Below are 12,204 nucleotides of genomic sequence, written 5' to 3' on the forward strand. Positions count from 1 at the left end.
AGCGACTCTATGGCTTTAGTAAAATCTGTTAGCTCTATTTTACAGGAAGAAACGGGTCCGTTTGTCGCCATATCAATAGATATTATTCCCTAAACACTCCCGACAGTGTACAGGGTATTTTAGATTTCTTCACTCCCGTCTATATTACCCACCTTCTATTAACTATCTTCTAAGATAGCACTACACACTTCCCCGGATAATAATTAATTGGTCACGGCACTTAATACTTTGTATTAGAACCGATACCATTGCGTCTACGAATTTATTACTGGAGAATACGGATTACTTAATGGCTTTGTGCCGTATGTCCTCCAATATCCCTATTATTGATAACACACATCACCAAAATTATTCACACTTGTCTTCCTATTTCCACATAATCTGCCATGGTTCACCACCCCAACAGGGCACACAACTAATCTCCCATTCACACACACACTTTTATGGCTACTACAACTAGGCTCTCACCCCGTTATAGGTTGTGCAGGGAACTAACCCCTAGGACTTACCCTTCGCAGGTTCCAGCCTCCGCGGGCTTACCTTCTGGACTCACCCTATATTTATAGTAATCACTGGTATTAACCCACTGGGATTTACTAATGACTTTATAGTACTAGCAGGAACCAACCTACTAGGTATTTACCCCCTAGGATGACCCTACAGGTACCAGCCTGTATGAGTTTACCATTTACTATAAAGCTATGACCGGTCATTACACAATGGGCCTATAGAATTAAACTTAGGCTCTCCAGGTCCGTATCCCGTAATTAGTTCAGCCAACGATTCTCATCTCCTCAAGATGTCAAAATGAGTGGAAACAGATACAGGAACTAGCCTTCCTTGTTTGTTGCCAGCTCTGCTCCACTGATCTGGACTCTTTGGTTTGACTACAAATCGGGGTGAACCCTGCTCGCAGCGCCATCTGCTAGGTTCTTATTTTTCAGAGTAAATAACTCACGGACACTAGAGAAGCTTTAACCAAGTTTAATTCTTCCCAAAGGTTATGTACAGCTGTAATTCAGACAGCCCAACATTTCTAACATCACAGATATACATATCCCACTTAAGACACTCCTCCTTCTCTCCAATCCTTACATTTTATGGTTCTACAGGAAAAGAGTAACAGGATACTAAACCCTCATTACTCTCTTCAGGGGATCGGACCTCACCTCCTGACCTCAACCCCTCCTTCACCTAATCCACAGATGTCCATCTGTCTCCCCTATATCAACACGTTGCTCTCCTCCCATCCACCCAACACATTCCAAAGCCATCTGTCTTTCTACAGAGAACCATTAACTTCTGACATGAAACCCAGTCTCTTTCACTCCTAATATTCTATGCTTCTTCTCTATCATTTATTTAATATCTCAATGTTCAAAATGTCGAATCCAACAGTAGGAAGAAGTATGGTCCAAATCCTTTGTTGGGTACTATATTTATTGAATATTATCTGAATACGATAAATTAAAATGGCCAATTTAGGTGCAATCAATTAGCTTAATATCTCAGAGATCAAATTAGATTACAACAAAATAATATTTCAGGAATGCTAATTGTATCTGTTACTACCTGCTCTGCACAGACGTCAATTCAACATCTATTCCACGTTTATTCAATGTAATTTCATTGAAATGACTTGGAAACTACATTGATTCAACCAGTGTGGTCCAAGTGGGTAACTACAGAAATGACTTCAGAACAATCTGAGATGGTGGATGTCGAAATCCTCTTTCTTTTGCTTTTTGAGGTGGAACAACCCATATGTCATCTGGGCCTACAGCTAATTAGAATATCAGATTTTTTTTCCCCAGAAAAGGTAGCAGGATTTGTCCTCTTTGTGGGACTATTCCAGCTAGACCCGCTTGCTGTTTGTTCAGGGAATCATGAGCTGTATGATGGCAAGGAGAAATGGTATGACACTGTAATGGATTCACTCACATGCAGTCATTTCTGGTCACAACTTGTAGATTTGTTTATTTGCTGCTGTGCGTTTTGTTGCTAACCTTTCTTTGCAACCTGACAACTTTACGGTTTTTACTTTTTAATTACCGTTTATATTTTTAGTTTTTCCTTCACTCAACTTTTTTTTTTTCATTCAACGTTTTCACTCCGGATGCTTTATCTGGACGTGGTTCGTCAGGACCTCCACCAGCCGAAGCTAAGTAGTAACATTAACATGACGCCTTCTAATTGCAGTCGCTGTAGTCATAATATACAGGAGAACGATCGCCTTATGGCGAGGATAGCTGTGCTGCAAGCCCAGCTTCAGACGCAATCGTTAGGCAAGGGTAATTTCAGTGTAGGAAAGGATGAAACAGTGTCTGTGCCACCAGTAAGTACAGATAGTAGTATAAATCCCCTCGCACGGTCGCCGCAGCCGGACAACTTTCTCATGGCTTCTGGAGGGAAATGCTGTAGGAATGCTCAATCGGTGTTGCTCATTCAGCCGACAGAAACTTTCAACCCGGTTCTCCCCATTAAGCAGCGAGTTGGAGTCAGAGGCCGAGCCTTCTCTGGTCTCTACTCCTCCCATTACGGGGTCTGAGATGCCGAAGCCTCCCACCATTAGCTCTGACAAATTGAAAACCCTAGTCATTGGCGACTCCATTACCAGCAGTATTAGACTTAAAAAGAATCATCAAGCGAGCATACACCGTTTACCAGGGGGCAGGGCTACCGATGTTAAGGCTAATCTGAAGATGGTGCTGGCTAAAGCTAAAACTGGCGAGCGTAGAGAGTATAGGGATATTGTTATCCGTGTCGGCACAAACGATGTTAGGATGAAACAGTCAGAGGTCACCAAGTGCAACATAGCTTCATCGTGTAAATCAGCTAGGAAGATGTGTCGGCATCGAGTAATTGTCTCTGGCCCCCTCCCAGTTAGGGGGAGTGATGAGCTCCACAGCAGAGTCTCACAACTCAATCGCTGGTTGAAAACTGTTTTCTGCCCCTCCCAAAAGATAGAATTTGTAAATAATTGGCCCTCTTTCTGGGACTCACCCACAAACATGACCAAGCCTGGCCTGTTAAGGAGTGATGGACTCCATCCTAGCTGGAGGGGTGCTCTCATCTTATCTATGAACATAGACAGGGCTCTAACTCCCCTAGCTCCACAATGAAATAGGGTGCAGGCCAGGCAGCAGGCTGTTAGCCAGCCTGCCAGCTTAGTAGAGTCTGCCACTAGCACAGTGTCTGTGCCTCGACCTAGGTTGGGCAAAACTAAACATGGCGGTGTTTGCCTTAGCAATCTCACTGGAATAAAGACCTCCTCCATTCCTGCCATTATTGAAAGAGATTGTGATACCTCACATCTCAAAATAGGGCTACTTAATGTTAGGTCCCTCACTTCCAAGGCAGTTATAGTCAATTAACTAATCACTGATCATAATCTTGATGTGATTGGCCTGACTGAAACATGGCTTAAGCCTGATGAATTTACTGTGCTAAATGAGGCCTCACCTCCTGGTTACACTAGTGACCATATCCCCCGTGCATCCCGCAAAGGCGGAGGTGTTGCTAACATTTACGATAGCAAATTTCAATTTCCAAAAAACCCCGACATTTCGTCTTTTGAACTTCTAGTCATGAAATCTATGTAGCCTACTCAATCACTTTTTATAGCTACTGTTTACAGGCCTCCTGGGCCATATACAGCGTTCCTCGCTGAGTTCCCTGAATTCCTATCGGACCTTGTAGTCATCGCAGATAATATTCTAATTTTTGGTGACTTTAATATTCACATGGAAAAGTCCACAGAACCACTCCAAAAGGCTTTCAGAGCCTTCATCGACTCAGTGGGTTTTGTCCAACATGTCTCCGGACCTACTCACTGCCACAGTCATACTCTGGACCTAGTTTTGTCCCATGGAATAAATGTTGTGGATCTTAATGTTTTTCCTCATAATCCTGGACTATCGGACCACGATTTTATTATGTTTGCAATTGCAACAAATAATCTGCTCAGACCCCAACCAAGGATCATCAAAAGTCGTGCTATAAATTGTCAGACAACCCAAAGATTCCTTAATGCCCTTCCAGACTCCCTCTGCCTACCCAAGGATGTCAGAGGACAAAAATCAGTTAACCACCTAACTGAGGAACTCAATTTAACCTTGCGCAATACCCTAGATGCAGTCGCACATCTAAAAACTAAAAACATTTGTCGTAAGAAACTAGCTCCCTGGTATACAGAAAATACCCGAGCTCTGAAGCAAGCTTCCCGAAAATTGGAACGGAAATGGCGCCACACCAAACTGGAAGTCTTCCGACTAGCTTAGAAAGACAGTACCATGCAATATCGAAGAGCCCTCACTGCTGCTCAATCATCCTATTTTTCCAACTTAATTGAGGAAAATAAGAACAATCCAAATTTCTTTTTGACACTGTTGCAAAGCTAACTAAAAAGCAGCATTCCCCAAGAGAGGATGGCTTTCACTTCAGCGGTAATAAATTCATTAACTTCTTTGAGGAAAAGATCATGATCATTAGAAAGCAAATGACAGACTCCTCTTTAAATCTGCGTATTCCTCCAAAGCTCAGTTGTACTGAGTCTGCACAACTCTGCCAGGACCTAGGATCAAGGGAGACACTAAAGTGTTTTAGCACTATATCTCTTGACACAATGATGAAAATAATCATGGCCTCTAAACCTTCAAGCTGCATACTGGACCCTATTCCAACTAAACTACTGAAAGAGCTGCTTTCTGTGCTTGGCCGTCCTATGTTGAACATAATAAACATCTCTCTATCCACCGGATGTGTACCATACTCACTAAAAGTGGCAGTAATAAAGCCTCTCTTGAAAAAGCCGAACCTTGACCCAGAAAATATAAAAAATATCGGCCTATATCAAATCTCCCATTCCTCTCAACATTTTTTGAAAAAGCTGTTGCGCAGCAACTCACTGCCTTCCTGAAGACAAACAATGTATACGAAATTGTAACGCCCTGGCCATAGAGAGGGGTTTTTTGTTCTTTATTTTGGTTAGGCCAGGTGTTACATTGGGTGGGCGTTCTTTGTTCATTTTCTAGGTTTTTTGTATTTCTTTGTTTTGGGCCGTGTGTGGCTCCCAATCAGGCACAGCTGAAGTTCGTTGTTGCTGATTGGGAGTCAGACATAAGGAGCATGTTTTTCCTTTGGGTTTTGTGGGTAATTGTTTCTGTTAATGTTTTGCACCTGACAGGACTGTTTGGCTGTCGGTTTTCTTGTTTTGTTTTGTATAGTGTTCTTTCTATATTAAATTCAATGATGAACACTAACTCTGCTGCGCCTTGGTCTACTCTCTCTCTCTCCCGACGGCCGTTACAGAAATGCTTCAGTCTGGTTTTAGACCCCATCATAGCACTGAGAATGCACTTGTGAAGGTGGTAAATTACCTTTTAATGGAATCAGACCGAGGCTCTACATCTGTCCTCGTACTCCTAGACCTTAGTGCTGCTTTTGATACCATCGATCACCACATTCTTTTGGAGAGATTGGAAACCCAAATTGGTCTACACGGACAAGTTCTGGCCTGGTTTAGATCTATCTGTCGGAAAGATATCAGTTTGTCTCTGTGGATGGTTTGTCCTCTGACAAATTAACTGTAAATTTCGGTGTTCCTCAAGGTTCCGTTTTAGGACCACTATTGTTTTCACTATATATTTTACCTCTTGGGGATGTCATTCGAAAACATATTGTTAACTTTCACTGCTATGCGGATGACACACAGCTGTACATTTCAATGAAACATGGTGAAGCCCCAAAATTGCCCTCGCTGGAAGCCTGTGTTTCAGACATAAGGAAGTGGATGGCTGCAAACTTTACTTTTAAACTCGGACAAAACAGAGATGCTTGTTCTAGGTCCCAAGAAACAAAGAGATCTTCTGTTGAATCTGACAATTAATCTTGATGTTTGTACAGTCGTCTCAAATAAAACTGGGAAGGACCTCGGCGTTTCTCTGGACCCTGATCTCTCTTTTGATGAACATATGAAGACTGTTTCAAGGACAGCTTTTTTCCATCTACGAAACATTGCAAAAATTATAAATTTTCCGTCCAAAAATGATGCTGAAAAATGTATCCATGCTTTTGTCACTTCTAGGTTAGACTACTGCAATACTCTACTTTCCGGCTACCCGGATAAAGCACTATATAAACTTCAGTTAGTGCTAAATACGGCTGCTAGAATCCTGACTAGAACCAAAAAATTATATCGTATTACTCCAGTGCTAGCCTCCCTACACTGGCTTCTTGTTAAGGCAAGGGCTGATTTCAAGGTTTTACTGCTAACCTACAAAGCATTACATGGGCTTGCTCCTACCCATCTTTCCGATTTGGTCCTGCCTTACATGCCTACACGTACGCTACGGTCACAAGACGCAGGCCTCCTAATTGCACCTTGAATTTCTAAGCAAACAGCTGGAGGCAGGGCTTTCTCCTATAGAGCTCCATATTTATGGAATGGTCTGCCTACCCACGTGAGACACGCAAACTCGGTCTCAAACTTTAATACTTCATTGAAGACTCATCTCTTCAGTAGGTCCTATGATTGAGTGTAGTCTGGCCCAAGAGTGTGAAGGTGAACGGAAAGGCACTGGAGCATCGAACCACCCTTGCTGTTTCTGCCTGGCCGGTTCCCCTCTCTCCACTGGGATTTTCTGCCTCTACCCCTATTACAGGGGCTGAGTCACTGGCCTACTTGTGCTCTTCCATGCCGTCCCTAGGACGGGTGCGTCACTTGAGTGGGTTGAGTCACTGACGTGGTCTTCCTGTCTGGGTTGTGCCGTGGCGGAGATCTTTGTGGACTATACTCGGCCACGTCTCAGGATGGTAAGTTGGTGATTGAAGATATCCCTCTAGTGTTGTGGGGGCTGTGCTTTGGCAAAGTGGGTGGGGTTATATCCTGCCTGTTTGGCCCTGTCTGGGGGTATCATCGGATGGGGCCACAGTGTCTCCTGACCCCTCCTGTCTCAGCCTCCAGTATTTATGCTGCAGTAGTTTATGTGTCGGGGGCTAGGGTTAGTCTGTTATATCTGGAGTATTTCTCCTGTCTTATCCGGTGTCCTGTGTGAATTTAAGTATGCTCTCTCTAATTCTCTCTCTCTCTTTCTTTCTTTCTCTCTCTCGGAGGACCTGAGCCCTAGGACCATGCCTCAGGACTACCTGGCATGATGACTCCTTGCTGTCCCCAGTCCACCTGGCCCTGCTGCTGCTCCAGTTTCAACTGTTCTGCCTGCGGCTATGGAACCCTGACCTGTTCACCGGACGTGCTACCTGCCCCAGACCTGCTGTTTTCAACTTTCTAGAGACAGCAGGAATGGTAGAGATACTCTCATGATTGGCTATGAAAAGCCAACTGACATTTACTCCTGAGGTGCTGACCAGTTGCACCCTCGACAACTACTGTGATTATTATTATTTGACCATGCTGGTCATTTATGAACATTTGAACATCTTGGCCATGTTCTGTTATAATCTCCACCCGGCACAGCCAGAAGAGGACTGGCCACCCCCCATAGCCTGGTTCCTCTCTAGGTTTCTTCCTAGGTTTTAGCCTTTCTAGGGAGTTTTTCCTAGCCACTGTGCTTCTACACCTGCATTGCTTGATGTTTGGGGTTTTAGGCTGGGTTTCTGTACAGCACTTTGAGATATCAGCTGATGTAAGAAGGGCTATATAAATAAATTTGATTTGAATTTGATTTGATTATCTTTCGTTAGAAGACTCTTTGAACAAACAGGCCATTAAGGCCAAACAGACTGGTATGATCTATGAAGGGCAGAATGCATGCATGCATGCCTTTTCATGTGCCAATATTAACCAGAATGCATCTCATCACCTTCAGGCAACTCTGAATTTGAACTTACAGGAAGTTATAGTCTTGCCTTCACCTGTAATTACAAAAGAGTTATAACCTAATGTACAGTACATACCTAGTAAGGGCATGATACAATATGTCATATCACTGTCAAGCTGGCCTGGCACATGGTACCTATTTGTTTTAGATTAATGGTGGCTTTTTGTAATGCTCAGTGGCAATTTTAGCATGTACATATTTTTTTGAAGCATACCAGGAAAGGCACTACAAAACACTGAACAATACATTAATTGCACTGTAATGGTGACAAACGGTGCCCTCAAACTGTTAGGGCCTACATAAAGCTGTCCGAATAGCAGAGCTTTTATTCAGGACCATGGAGTGAATCCTTACCACTGCTACACATGGCTATCAGCGGAGCCTTGTCTGGCAGCGAATCAGTTCATTCAGCCTCATTTACTGCCTTTTAAAAAACATAGCTGATATGGCTGACTTGCTTCAACAAATGTGGTTTATACTGACAATTGAGATGTACAAACTATGGCATAAGGGGACGACGAGATAGTTTTAATTAAGACTAATGAGTGAGCTAGGACGGACGTAGTCAATATTTGTTCAGCACTTTTGAAATGTACAGCGACAGAATTCAGAACACGGGCCGGTCTTACAGTATTCTCCCTGTACACCAAGTCAGAAACGTGGGATAAATAAAGGGGGCATATAAGCAAACAATGAAAGCTCTCACAATATTTGATGATCACATTTCTCTAAAACAGGCAATAGGCTGCATGTGCACCACCAGTCAGAACAGAAAGGGACCAAATTATTAGGGTGAGGCACATGGGCTACTAACAGCTTACTACACAACATACACTTAGCATTACTTTCTTAGCTACAATATAAATCTCTCCCTGGCATATTACATCATTTATGCAGCAGCATACAAATCATATTTGGACTCACCTTGTTGTGCTGTGCTCACTTGAACAGGAAGGTGGCGCGGCACTCCATGTGGCTAAAATTTGTCATCACACTTTGCCAGCAAAGTCTGGCATTCTCTGGATTTATGGTGCTTTCAAGACACCTGGGAACTCGGGGAAAAAACAAGGATTAATCATGTCGCCAGTGATTTTCAAGGTCTGAGCTTTAGAAAGAGGCCCGATTTCCCAACTATGAATTCCGAGTTGGATGACCGTTCAAAACGTATTTTCCCAGTCGGAGCTCATTTTTTTCAGAGTTCCCAGTTGTCCTCACTGAAGTCTAAGATTTTCCAGTTCCAAGTTTCCAGTTGTTTTGAACATGGCAGAAGTCATGCTGGATTGACAGCATGGCCCATGTTGAATGTTTATCCTTTTAAGCTTGGAAAAGAGATCCTTAAACCCAGACTTGGACCACACACCCACTCCACTGAATAGTAGGCTAGTAATTGCTTTGCAACGTGTGCAGTTAGCCACTAATTACTTCCAAACCACTCATTGTTGGATATTACTTGTTAGATATTACTGCGCTGTCGGAGTAGAAGCACAAGCATTTTGCTACACCCGCAATAACATCTGCTAAACACGTGTATGTGACCAATACAATTTAATTCGATTTTCGTTGCGGGGTGATTGGCTCAGTGTTCTGTCACTCAGCAGGCCACTACAAGTGCCTCTCCTCTGCCGGAAATGTTTTGGGTCGGCCTCTTGAATTAATTAAATTGCTCAGGGAAGAGCGGTCAAAGGATCTGCTTCAGGGAAGTCATATTCCTTGTTGTAATGCTGGTAGTTCTGGTAAATTACCGCTGCTATGATATCCAATAGTTCTTCCTGGCTGTATGTAATGACACAAAACATTTCCTGAGCTAATAATGTAAAAAATAATACATAAAAAACTAAATACCGCAAAGATTCCCGAAGAGCTAGTCGCGAGGCCGCCATCTCCGTCGGCGCCAGGATAGTGCAACTAGAGAACATTACCAACCCCTACTCTCTGTATTTTCTGAATGGCTGCCCCTGCACTTCATAAAGTACTGAGCTAGGCTGAAACACCTGAATTTTGGAGCTGCCTTACTCAAGAAAGAAAAAAAGGTCATGTTTGTATGCAGCTTTATTATCACTGATTATACATTTTTTACATTTTGTTAATGTTGTAAATGACTATTGTAGCTGGAAACGGCTGATTTTTAATGGAATATCTGCATAGGCGTACAGAGGCCCATTATGAGCAACAATCACTCCTTTGTTCCAATGGCACGTTGTGTTAGCTAATCCATGTTCATAATTTTAAAAGGCTAATTGATCATTATAAAACCCTTCTGAAATTATGTTAGCACAGCTGAAAAATGTTGTTCTAATTAAAGAAGAAATACAACTGGCCTTCTTTATACTAGTTGAGTATCTGGAGCATCAGCATTTGTGGGTTTGATTACAGGCTCAAAATGGCCAGAAACAAAGAACTTTCTTCTGAAACTCGTCAGTCTATTCTTCTTATGAGAAATGAAGGCTATTCCATGCGAGAAATTGCCAAGAAACTGAAGATCTCGTACAACGCTGTGTACTACTCCCTTCACAGAACAGCATTAACTGGCACTAACAAGAATAGAAAGAGGAGTGGGAGGCCCCGGTGCACAACTGAGCAAGAGGACAAGTACATTAGAGTGTCTAGTTTGAGAAACAGATGCCTCACAAGTCCTCAACTGGCAGCTTCATCCCGAGGACGGTTGAGGTTAATTAGAAAATATAAGCCATACCCAGACAGAATAATGAGCAGAACATGACAGATGGAACAAATGTAACTGTTCTGTTGAATCATCTCACCAATTCAAGGCAAGTAAGGCATTTTTTTTGACAAAAATACCTTTTAATCTGGCAGACTCACTAAACACTCATTCTTATTCTTCAGGAAACAGTAGTTATATTCATAACTGTACATTCTCTTTCAGTCGGTCGCTCAGTATAACGTGGTATGGGGACATTCAATCACGCCCCAAACCGGCTCAGAGGGTACCAAACAAGGAGACCCGTTGAATCATCCCAAGGCAAGTATTTCCTATTTATTTATCAGCTTTAATATTGCAGATAGATTGTGATTTCAATCAATGTAATTGTCTGCATAATTTTCAATCCCCCATACATACAGTTGAAGTCAGAAGTTTACATACACCTTAGCCAAATACATTTCAATTCATTTTTAAACAATTCCTGACATTTAAACCTAGAAACAATTCCCTGTCTTAGGTCAGTTAGGATCACCACTATTTTAAGTATGTGAAATGTCAAAATAATAGTAGAGAGAATGATTTATTTCAGCTTTAATTTCTTCCATCAAACTCCCTTGGGTCAGAAGTTTACATACACTCAATTAGTATTTGGTAGCATTCCATTTAAATTGTTTAACTTGGGTCAAACGTTTCGGGTAGCCTTCAACAAGCTTCCCACAATAAGTTGGATGAATTTTGGCCCATCCTCCTAAAGGAGCTGGTGTAACTGAGTCAGGTTTGTAGGCCTCCCTGCTCGCACACACTTTTTCAGCTCTGCCCACAAATTTTCTATGGGATTGAGGTCAGGGCATTGTGATGGCCACTCCAATACCTTGACTTTGTTGTCCTTAAGCCATTTTGCCACAACTTTGGAAGTATGCTTGGGGTCATTGTCCATTTGGAAGACCAATTTGCGACCAAGCTTTAACTTCCTGACTGATGTCTTGAGATGTTGCTTCAATATATCCACATACTTTTCCTTCCTCATGACGCCATCTATTTTGTGAAGTGCACCAGTCCCTCCTGCAGCAAAGCACCCCCACAACATGATGCTGCCACCCCCGTGCCTCACAGTTGGGATGTTGTTCTTCGGCTTGCAAGCCTCCCCCTTTCTCCTCCAAACATAATGATGGTCATTATGGCCAAACAGTTCTATTTTTGTTTCATCAGGCCAGAGGACATTTCTCCAAAAAGTACGATCTTTGTCACCATGTGCAGTTGCAAACCGTAGTCTGGCTTTTTTATGGAGGTTTAGGAGCAGTGGCTTCTACCTTGCTGAGCGGCCTTTCAGGTTATGTCGATTTAGTACTCGTTTTACTCTGGATATAGATACGTTTGTACCTGTTTCCTCCAGCATATTGATAAGGTCCTTTGCTGTTGTTTTGGGATTGATTTTCACTTTTCGCACCAAAGTACGTTCATCTCTAGGAGACAGAACGCGTCTCCATCCTGAGCGGTATGACGGCTGCGTGGTCCCATGGTGTTTATACTTGCATACAATTGTTTGTACAGATGACACATATACAATTCTCCGCTATGCAATCTGGTTTCCGAGCTGGTCATGGGTGCACCTCAGCCACGCTCAAGGTTCTAAATGATATCATAAATCGCCATCAATAAAAGAATCCTATGCAGCCGTATTCATCAACCTGGCCAAGGCTTTCG

The sequence above is a fragment of the Salmo trutta genome, chromosome 17 (assembly GCF_901001165.1).
Source record: "Salmo trutta chromosome 17, fSalTru1.1, whole genome shotgun sequence".
NCBI lineage: Eukaryota > Metazoa > Chordata > Actinopteri > Salmoniformes > Salmonidae > Salmo > Salmo trutta.